Source organism: Protopterus annectens, chromosome 6.part1, assembly GCF_019279795.1.
Source record: "Protopterus annectens isolate FY-2018-M chromosome 6.part1, PAN1.0, whole genome shotgun sequence".
NCBI classification, from domain to species: Eukaryota; Metazoa; Chordata; order Ceratodontiformes; family Protopteridae; genus Protopterus; species Protopterus annectens.
In genome coordinates this window covers 51,223,672-51,233,671 of record NC_056738.1, presented here as the reverse complement: position 1 = coordinate 51,233,671, position 10,000 = coordinate 51,223,672, and the positions used below count along the sequence as shown (strand labels likewise).

The window sequence follows — 10,000 nt, the reverse complement described above, 5'->3', positions numbered from 1 at the left end:
ATTAGAGCTGATGAATAAACTAGAAAACAGCTCACATGATACTACCCAACATGGTTTTACCAAAAGAATGTCTACTCTAACCAATTTAACAGAGTTTTATGTGCAGGTAATAACACTAGATCAATGAATGGTAGTAGTGGTAAGATGTTTAGACCTGGCTAAAGCATTTGACAACTTGTCCCATAAAAGAATACATGAAATATCAGTTAAAGATAAATATAATCCATACCTGGAAAACAATATAAATGAGTGGTTATCAGGTAAAATACACTATGTGAGTATACAAAGAGGTTCTTTAGAACCTTTACAAATAACAGATGGTGTTCCTCAAAAATCGGTCTTGGGTCAGGTATTACTTAATATAGTCTTCGCCCCAATTCAAAAACACAAGTCCTGGCTGAACAGATATATAGATGACTGCAAGTTTGGATTTTACAGTATCAGGTGCAAATGAGTATAATGAAGTTAATAATAATTTGGTAGAAAAAGCAAAATGGGATGATAATCCAATGTTTACAATTTGTTTGAATAAGTGTAGTATGCATTTTGGGAAAAAGTTATTAAAACATTGTTTAATACTACCAAATGTTCCATTAGAAGAACCAGTTGGGTATAAAGATCTGCACATCTTAATAACATATAACGTGTCATTTTCTAAGTAAGTTAAAAAAGTAGTGCCCTAGACAATAAGGCAACCAGGCTTAGTAATGAAAAACATTTCTCTAAATATGTGAAAGTTATACGGTTGAGTTATGTAAAACATACACAGGGTCCATTTAGAAAATAACAGTTTTCTGTACATACTGTATACCAAAGGTCGGTTTCATATATATATATATATATATATATATATATATATATATATATATATATATAATCAGTTCAGTGGAAATGTACCAATAATAATAATAATAATAATAATAACAGCACATTATAAAATGTTGGTTATGAAACTAGATGTCATCAATTAAAGCTTTACAAAATTCATCATTGTTATTTTAGAGGAAAACTTACCTTAGCATACAAAGCATAGAAAAGTCAAATATAGCAGACATTATTAGATTTAGAAATAAATGAACTCCAAGAAGAGCTAAACCCAAACATAAAACTACTGTTCAATCTCAGCCTTACTACAGGATATGTGCCCAAAGAGTGGCGTACAGCAACAGTGGTCCCTCTCCATAAAGGTGGTGCCTCAACGGATCCTGGAAACTATCGCCCCATAAGCCTGACTAGCTTGGTCTGCAAAGCTATGGAAAGGACCATCATGGACCTCATAAATAAAGATATTGGGGACCTACAAACACTGGATCCTACCCAGTTCGGCTTTGTTAAGGGCAGATCCTGCCTCTTAAACCTGATTGATTTCTTTGAAACAGTCACCAAGGCCATTGGCGAGGGAAGGTGGTCCACACAGCCTACCTGGACCTCGCAAAAGCCTTCGATACAATACCCACTCGGGCATTATAGATAAGCTCACCAGCTTAAATATAAACCCCTATGTCACTAGATGGATTGCAAACTGGCTCAAGGACAGAACCCACATGGTTAGAATTGCTGGAGCCATGTCAGACTCCAAACCAGTTACAAGTGGTGTCCCACAAGGCTCAGTCCTGGGACCTCTCTCGTTCGGTATATATTTCTCGGAGGTACAGCCAACACGGAAGGACTGTGGCTGACCAAGTTCGCAGATGACTGCAAACTGGGCGCCATAATCGACTCTCCAGCCGACACAAGCATCCTCCAAAAGGGCCTCATAGAAACAGACAACTGGTGCCAGAGCCATGGCCTCAAGCTAAATGCCAAAAAGTGTATAGTCATCCCCTTTGGCAAAAACAAAGTTCCCACAAATTACCACATAGGTGGTAATCCATTAAGTACAGAAGAAGTAATTAGGGACCTGGGGTCCCAAGTTGATACCAATCTCTCATTTGACAACCACGTGGCCAAAGTGGTTAGAAAAACATTTTATATAGCCCACCTAATCATGAAGGGATTCACATCTAGATCAGGGGAGGTCATCGTGCCTCTTTACTCATCCCTCATCAGGCCCATAATTGAGTAGAATGTCCTTTTGGGATGTACCTTAGGAAAGACCTGCAGCAAGTGGAAAGACCCGAAAAGTACCTCACCAAGAGGATGAAAGGGCTCAAACAGATGCCATATGCTGCCCGGTTAAAGAAACTCCAGCTCTACTCAGTGGCATACCGCCTGTTCAGAGGCGATCTGTGCCTGTATAAAGCCATGTCCAACCCGGAATTAATGGACATGCTGCACCTCAGAAAATCCAAATCCCATCGAGCTACACTCGAGAGACTTGAACCTCAGCACTGAAATAAATAGGACATGCTGGAGGGACAGATTCATAACCCAGAGGCTCCCTTCACTCTGGAATAAAATCCCAGTCCAGGTTAGGCAGAGTCCCTCATTGACTCTCTTCAAGAGGAATCTTGATGAGTGGATGGGAGATCGTAGGTTTACCCCGGGTATCACTTCTGTGTCACTGTTAGACAGAGGCACAGTATACTAACCTCGAAAAAGGGCATAGCAAAATAAATTTAAAATGGGTGGCGAAAGCCAAACACATTCTGGCTAGACTTATAAATGCCCTAGGGCAGATAGCCTAGTATGAACCTATGAACCTATTAAAAGTCATAAACATAACAACTGCATGTTTAAGGTTAAAAGAAACAGAGCAGTTATCATATCAATGTATCCACAACCCCTTTTCCCATTTTGTGCACAGCCCGGTCGTGGTATCACTTCACCAGAGACAATCATCTAGAGCTAAGGTTTACACCGCTCGTCTTGCTGCAGTTGTTCTTCCAAGGGTAATATACCTCTAATAAGGTATAAGTCGTTACCTCTTAATATATGCAAGTCTGAAACGTTGACACTTTTAAGAATAAGTTAGATTAATAGGCCAGAAGTCCAGTTTATAATCCACAATTTGAGGAGTCCTATTCAAAGATGGCCTTAGGGCCAGAACATTGTAATTTGTATGTATGAATTTAAGAATATGATATAATTAAAACAATACCTTTCTCAGTGTAACAACTGTGATAACTAGACATGATGGCCATATGAATACAAAATAAACACAGAAAGATAAAGCTTTTACAGTGTTAATTAAACTAAGAAACATAATATACCAAAAAGTCACCAATTGTGCACGTCAGTTTGATAAACACATTATTTGGGCAATTACACATTAGGGAACATAAATAAACCTTTAAGGTTAATTAGGTAAATTAAACAAAATGATGTGTTATGTATTATTTACGTATTTGCTTTGTTCCTATTGTTTTAGTAACGTACAAAAGTAATTGCTTTTACAATATTTGAGCAAAGGATGCACTAAACAGCAAGACTCTCGACCTTTGCAGATTCTGCCACAAAATTCTCTTCTATGGGGGACAAAGCCATGAGTTTGTCAATGACAACGCAGCATACCTCTCAACTGTCCAGACTTTTGCAGAATGTGCAGATCTTTTACTCATATTTTGGTTTGTCCCTCAAAAAATTTGTTTTCTACCAAATTATTGATGAATTAAGTCAATACACAATGACAGACACTGGAGTTTAAAACGTCATATCCTTCGGAAAACACATGCTAATGCAAACGTTGCTATTTTATTAACGTTTTATGATCGTAAAAGGAAAATGTAAAAACTTTTAATGATTTTGGACATTTGTTCCTGTTATTTTTGGATTTGTCCAGATTTATTGCACTAAGTGGTCGAGGGGTATGAGGCATTAAGTTAACAATCTTATTCTTCAACTTTCCCAACTAAGCAATGTCATTACGTTAAAAAAAATACCACCAGTTTTAAAGCATCGTGATTAATTAGCTGTGCACGAAAACAAAAAATTATAAGGTACAGCGAAGTCTCAAATTAACTATTACACGCCAAGCAGACGTCAAGCGCACGCGCAAAAGAAGATTGTACTTTTGCGGCTGCGTGAGTAGTCTTTTTAGCTTGATTTTTGTTATAACGTTGAAAAGGTGGTTAAAAAGGGTTTGCGATTTTTGTAGAAATTGTAGTCGAGGAGTGTTGCAAACGTGCAGTGTAGTGCGTTTAGACGCGAATAATGTTTAGAGAAAGTGTTAAATATTGTAAAAGCTATTAAGTCTTGTTCTGCAAAAGCGGAAGTGGCTCAGGAAACAGAAGTAGGCCGGCCGGGCAACCAAGAGCTAGTTTTTTAGCTATATTCCGGTAGGCCTTGTGTGTTTGGTGGGAGTGGTGGAAACTATAGAGGTAAATCTACACGCTTTTTAAAATGTTTGTTCTTAAGTTAAAAATGTGCATTCGTAAATTGTACAGTTATAAAAAAAATGCAGTTGCCCATTTTATTTTTGTCTTGACTGTAAATGTTTTTGTGTAGAATAATAAATAATGTTTTGTATTGTTTACTTTGGGTATGATAAGATGCAAAGCAAGAACGAAGAAACTATAAGGTGGTTGCTGAAATTCAAAAAAGGAACAAAGGGGATGCTGGTAATTGGCAAACATAGGAAAGCAAGAGCAAACTGTTAAGTGATGTCACGAAACGCAAAAAGTCGTTTTAGTGAGATGAAGATGATCAGGAGGTAGTTTTCTCACGTAACGTGACAAGTGAGGGAAAAGCACATCTGGATATTCTGTGTTCTTCGGGTAGTAGTTCCTGTAGTCCCTAAATGATTTTATTGTAGTCTGGGCCGCACCGATGCGTAATTAAAATGAGTGGGTAGTCTTCGAACTTATTTTAACAAGTTTTGTGCTGTCTAGTTGTTCATTTTTGCTTTAGCATAGGTGCTTAGTTTTCTGTTCAGTTTCTAAATTGGTTTGTTGTCCATTGCTTAGTCTTACACAGGTCTGTGTGTGTTTTTGGGACATTTTGTTTTTGTTCTCTCTCCAGGTAGCGAGAGAATGTCTTCGTTCTCTTATTCTGATGCAGTTTAATTGTTAATAAAGACCTTGTCAGCGATTGTTGAACTGAGTTTGTGATTTTGTTAAATGACGAGAGCTTATCTTCCGCCGATTGTTAAAATTGAGATCACCCCCTTCCCCAGAAGAGACCACCCCTTCCCCAGAAAGCGGAGATTTACAGTGGAAAGACCCGCCTCCTAATTATTGATGTGTTTTATGAAGTGACTTTAGTCCCACCCACGTAAAGGGCGATACTTTAAGCTTCATCAGTTAAGATGAAAAAAAATGGGGACAAGCTAACGTGGTGGGGTTTTCGGTTTATTTACTGTGGAAAATTAAGTAAATTTGATGAATGGCCAGGGCTTAAGGGTTTTGTATTAGAACATTACCCCACCAGATGCGCAGTAGCAAGGACCACCCAAACTCCGCCCAGCACTCCGCATGAATTCATTCTGAAAACTGTTTTGAATAAACTCGAGAAAACCATCCTCACACAAATGAGAATGCTAAACTTTGTAATTTATTTCAACACAAAGCCTTTTCTCCTTTATTTGCTGGTACCAGGATTTCTAATTTCCATTGATTAAAATCTTCGCCATATTACGTGTACTTACAAATGGTATACCGATGTAAACATTTTTAGCAATTAAAACATACACAGAATATGCTGCATTTATACCAAAGTACTACACACTATATTACAGTGAGAATTACATTTCGTGGGGAGGGGGGCGAACACATACAATGCTGCATGTATAAAATATATTACACAGAATTAAAATTCATATTCTGTAAAGGTGTTGGGTGCGGGTGGCTTACTTTTTGCGAGGTCTTTTTTATTCCATACATTTATTGTCCTACTGCCTCAGAATATTGCTTGGTGCTTTATCTCCAGGAAAAACAAATGTTTAAAGAAGGGGGGGGGTTTGACCCCAAGGGAGCCCGCAGGATTTTTTGCAGGGGGGGGGGTGCAAACCCAGAGCCCCACCCACATAGCTCTCCCCGCCCCCTGCCAACACTGCTCCGCCTACACAGCCATTCTAGTGTCACATTACTTGGCTATTTCTCCCCATTTGCCGTAGACACTGTTCAAATCTCTGTGTGCATACTGTTTTATGCTTTAGTTCTACAATGATTACAGGCAGTTGGATTTAATTTCAAACATTATAGCCCAAACACGGAGACATTTACTAAACCTAAACAAAGCAATAGTCTTGAATGAAAACAGACTTGGCATTAAAGCTTCTCTACTTTTTAAACTCACATTCAATGAAACGGCATTGAAACCCACATTCAAAGAAAATGCATCTGGCCAGTGGCAGGTTATTTACCTTTGAACTGTTTTCAAGCAATAGGCTCCTTGCACACTGTTAGGGCCATGCAAAAGATTTGATTTACCTGATTGTATTAATTATAATATATAATTGAATTTTATCCCTTGTATTATACAGCAACACTTGTCTGAGTGCCTCTGCCGAAGTAAAAGTAATCTGAATAATTCTACATTAAAGATATCTGAAACTAATGAAGATGTTGTTGCTAGAAAACTGTATTTCAGTGTTTCATCTACAAATTCAGTGCCTGCTTCCGTCAAAGAATAAATTGCCTTATGTTAAATTTAAAAAATGGTAAGCTGGTATATTGCAATAGAAAATGGATGGCAAGCTGAAAAACAGGTTCATAGTTATTAGGCATCTCATCCAAAGGAGGACATCCTCAGGACTGCAGCATACAGATGTACATGCTGTAGGAATAGAACCTCAAGCCTCTCAATTAAGATGCAAGTATTCTACTTGTGGTGCTACTAACATAGCTTTAAAACTTTATACCACAATAGAGATACCATTTGGTAAACAAAACAGTTGCACATTATAAATGGACTTTGCATGAGCAGCAGTAAACTTCGCTTCCCTTAAAACTCAGTTCCTTGAAAATGCACTTAATTCCACCTACTCACTCTAACTTGGGCACTTTGCTTTCTCTCTCACAAACATACCATAACCCTCAAGGCCTCAACCTTAGTGCAAGAAATCTGGACAAAGCCTAAAATAAATAGGGATAGATTATAAATATGGCTCTCATAAACTTAGAAAATTGCAAGAGTAACAGGATTTGTGTTTAGTATGCATTTTTCTAAATGATATGACATCTAAAACTGAAATGTCTCATTATTTAGCAACTTCAATCCTTTTTAGGAGGAATATGGGGCACAAATCTGGACATTCTGCAAAAACCTGGACAGCTGAGGGGTATGCTACCTCCCTCTTCTATACACACACCCACCAAATAATTCTGGTCAGACTTGAATTAGTTCTGGGAAGGTTGCACTGAACGGCACCGTGCTTGATCTGAAGTGGGTGAAATCCTGGTAGCCAGTGTTAACTGATCTGCAGCTCAGCAATGTGGAGCATTAAAGCATTTTTAGCAGAGCATTGTTTCATCACTACCTATTGTGTTTGCACATAAGCTGTAGCTATTTCAAACATTTGCCTTTTTTGATTACTACAGAGTACATTTATCCACCAGAGGTATTGTGTTTTGACTTCAGTGTGGAGCTTACCTAGTTGTTGCAGGGCTTGGCTTTTAAGTAAGGTAGCAATGCTTCTTTACCATATACCATTAAAGCCACCCAACTACAAGTGTACTAACACACAGACACTGCTATAAGACACTGGTCTCCAATAAAACGTAATGAGCTTCTGAAAATACGTAATCCTGTCCTTTTATTACAAATACTGTCATATGCATTTCAATACCCAAGTTATCTGGTTATGTAAATATTCTCTGCATGGCAACAACGAAAAGGCTTTCAATGCTGGTAATTCTTTAACAATATGCTTACTTGCATCTTACAATCTCCGACAAACTTACCTGATGTTCATTAAATCATGGCTACTTAAACAGCGCAACAGGGCACTGTGACAGCATGCAGTTCCTGAATAATAAGAAGCATAAATCAACAGTATAAAAATCTGATGGAAAACCAGAACATTCTGCAAAATCAAGGACAGATGAAAAGCCACGGTCGTATTTGTGATCTACCTTGGATGGGGGAATACTCTGCTGCACACTTACACTGCATAACTGCTCCTTGCCTTCCTTGGACACATCCAGAGCCACTACAATGGGGCGTGGGGTGCAATAAGTATGTCATAATTTGAAATATCTCTGGCTGACAGTGATGACTCTGACACTCATACCTCTCAACTTCAGAGCAAGAAATCTGGACAAAGCCATACATAGTACTAGAAGTGGGACACTGGTCCAAAAATAAGGCCAATTTTTAAATATTGCTCTTATTAACTTAGATAATAGAACAGTAGTAGATCTTGCATTGGTACGAATTTTCTGAAGGGTATAAAATCTGAAACTCAAACGTCTGCCATTGTTTTCTAACTTCAATCTTTAATGACTTGCCACTAATTTGCCAGAACCACAATTTTATGAAAAACAGACCAAAATGTGATGCACAAATACCTGTCAAAGAAGGGACACCTTTTTAATAGTAACATTGTTAACTTGAGCAGCTAACAAAATAAGAGCATCTACATGCATTTCTGAAATAAAAGTAATCTATAACTCTGATCATTACAGTTGTATATAATTGTAAACCCTCCACATTTTCTTCCAAAATTGCCATTTTGGAGAAGGGATTATTAGGGGAGAGCAACATTTTGAGCCAAAAGTGGGGACAATTAAGAGGTTTGGATATTCCTAATCTACAAAGTGATTTGCACGTACCTCTCAACCTCTTAATGCAGGAAATCTGGACAAGGCCCAAATATATTGGGGGGGAACATACAAACACTACTAAAAATTGCTCTTGTATAAACTTAAGACAGTCTGCATATTAGCATGCATTTTTCTGAAGGTTATGACGTCTGAAACTCAATGTCTGTCATTTTGTGACTTAATTCCTAAATGAATTGCTAGAAAACCACAAATTTTGAGGAACAAACCAAAAATAAGAAGCAAATATCTATTCATTCTGCAAAGATATGGACAACTGAGAGGTGTAGTTCAACCGGGGCTGTCTGAGTTTGCTACCCCCCTCACAAAATCATGGTCAAATGGAGCCTCCCCCCTGCAGCCATTCCAATGTCCCATTCCTTAGTTATTTTGCCCCATTTACCATAAACACGAATGTGCATACTGCTTTACTTCTGCGATGATTTAGGATTTCATTTGAAAGTTTTTATTTTGCATTTTACAGCACAAACCCTCATACATATCTATTAAACAAAGCAATGCAGTCTCACAATGAAAATAGACTAACATTAAAACTTCTCTGCCCTTGAAACTCTCATGCATTGAAACAGCATTGAAACCCACATTCAAAGAAAATACATTTTGCCAGTGGCAGATAAATAAACTCTGGTCTGTCTTCAAAATCATAGGCCCCTCGAACATAACATACACATGCTCTTTGATACACCTTCCTGACTGTATTACATTATATTCCTTGTACAATACAGTAGCATTTTAAATTTGTTTTGAACATTTTTCCAGTAAACAATGAAACAAAATTCATACACCAATGACAAAACTGCCCAATTCAGAACATTTCCATCATAAAAAGTCTACTCAACCTTCTATAGTCCACCAGTATCAGTAAAAAATATGTACAATCTCTGAAGTAGTAAAATCCACATTAAAGAAATTTGTAACTAATAAAGAGGTTGCTGCTAGCAAACACTTTATGTCATTGTTTAATCTACAAATAAAGTGCCTGTTACCCTTGAAGAATAAATTGCCTTTGTTGCATGCAATAAAAAAATAAGCTAGTAATATCGCAATAGGGAATGGATAGCAAACTGATACCAGGTTCATAGTTACTAGGTATCTTTGCTAAAAGAACTGCAGCATCCACCCCCTTTACAACACAGTACAGTATCAGCAATGCATCTACCTACTGTGGGAGTAGAACCCACAGCCTTCAGCATCAAAAGCAAGTACACTATCCTGTTGTGCTATTAACAGTGCGAGCAGGCTAAACATAAGCAGCACTAAACTTTTGCTCCCCTGCAGCTCTCGGCTCCTTGTTTATCAGCAATTTGCAAATCCCACTAAAAAGAAAAAACCCCTGCCTG

General features: G+C 37.9%; 1 long non-coding RNA gene across 1 annotated transcript in view; it reads left to right on the top strand.

The window, feature by feature from the left end:
* The first annotated feature begins 3,968 nt into the window (after positions 1–3,968).
* Positions 3,969–10,000, top strand: part of LOC122805379 — a 396,921-nt gene continuing 390,889 nt past the window's right edge. Inside the window, exon 1 of the long non-coding RNA XR_006365362.1 lies at positions 3,969–4,259. This is a non-coding gene — a long non-coding RNA (uncharacterized LOC122805379). The remainder of the gene's footprint in view (positions 4,260–10,000) is intronic.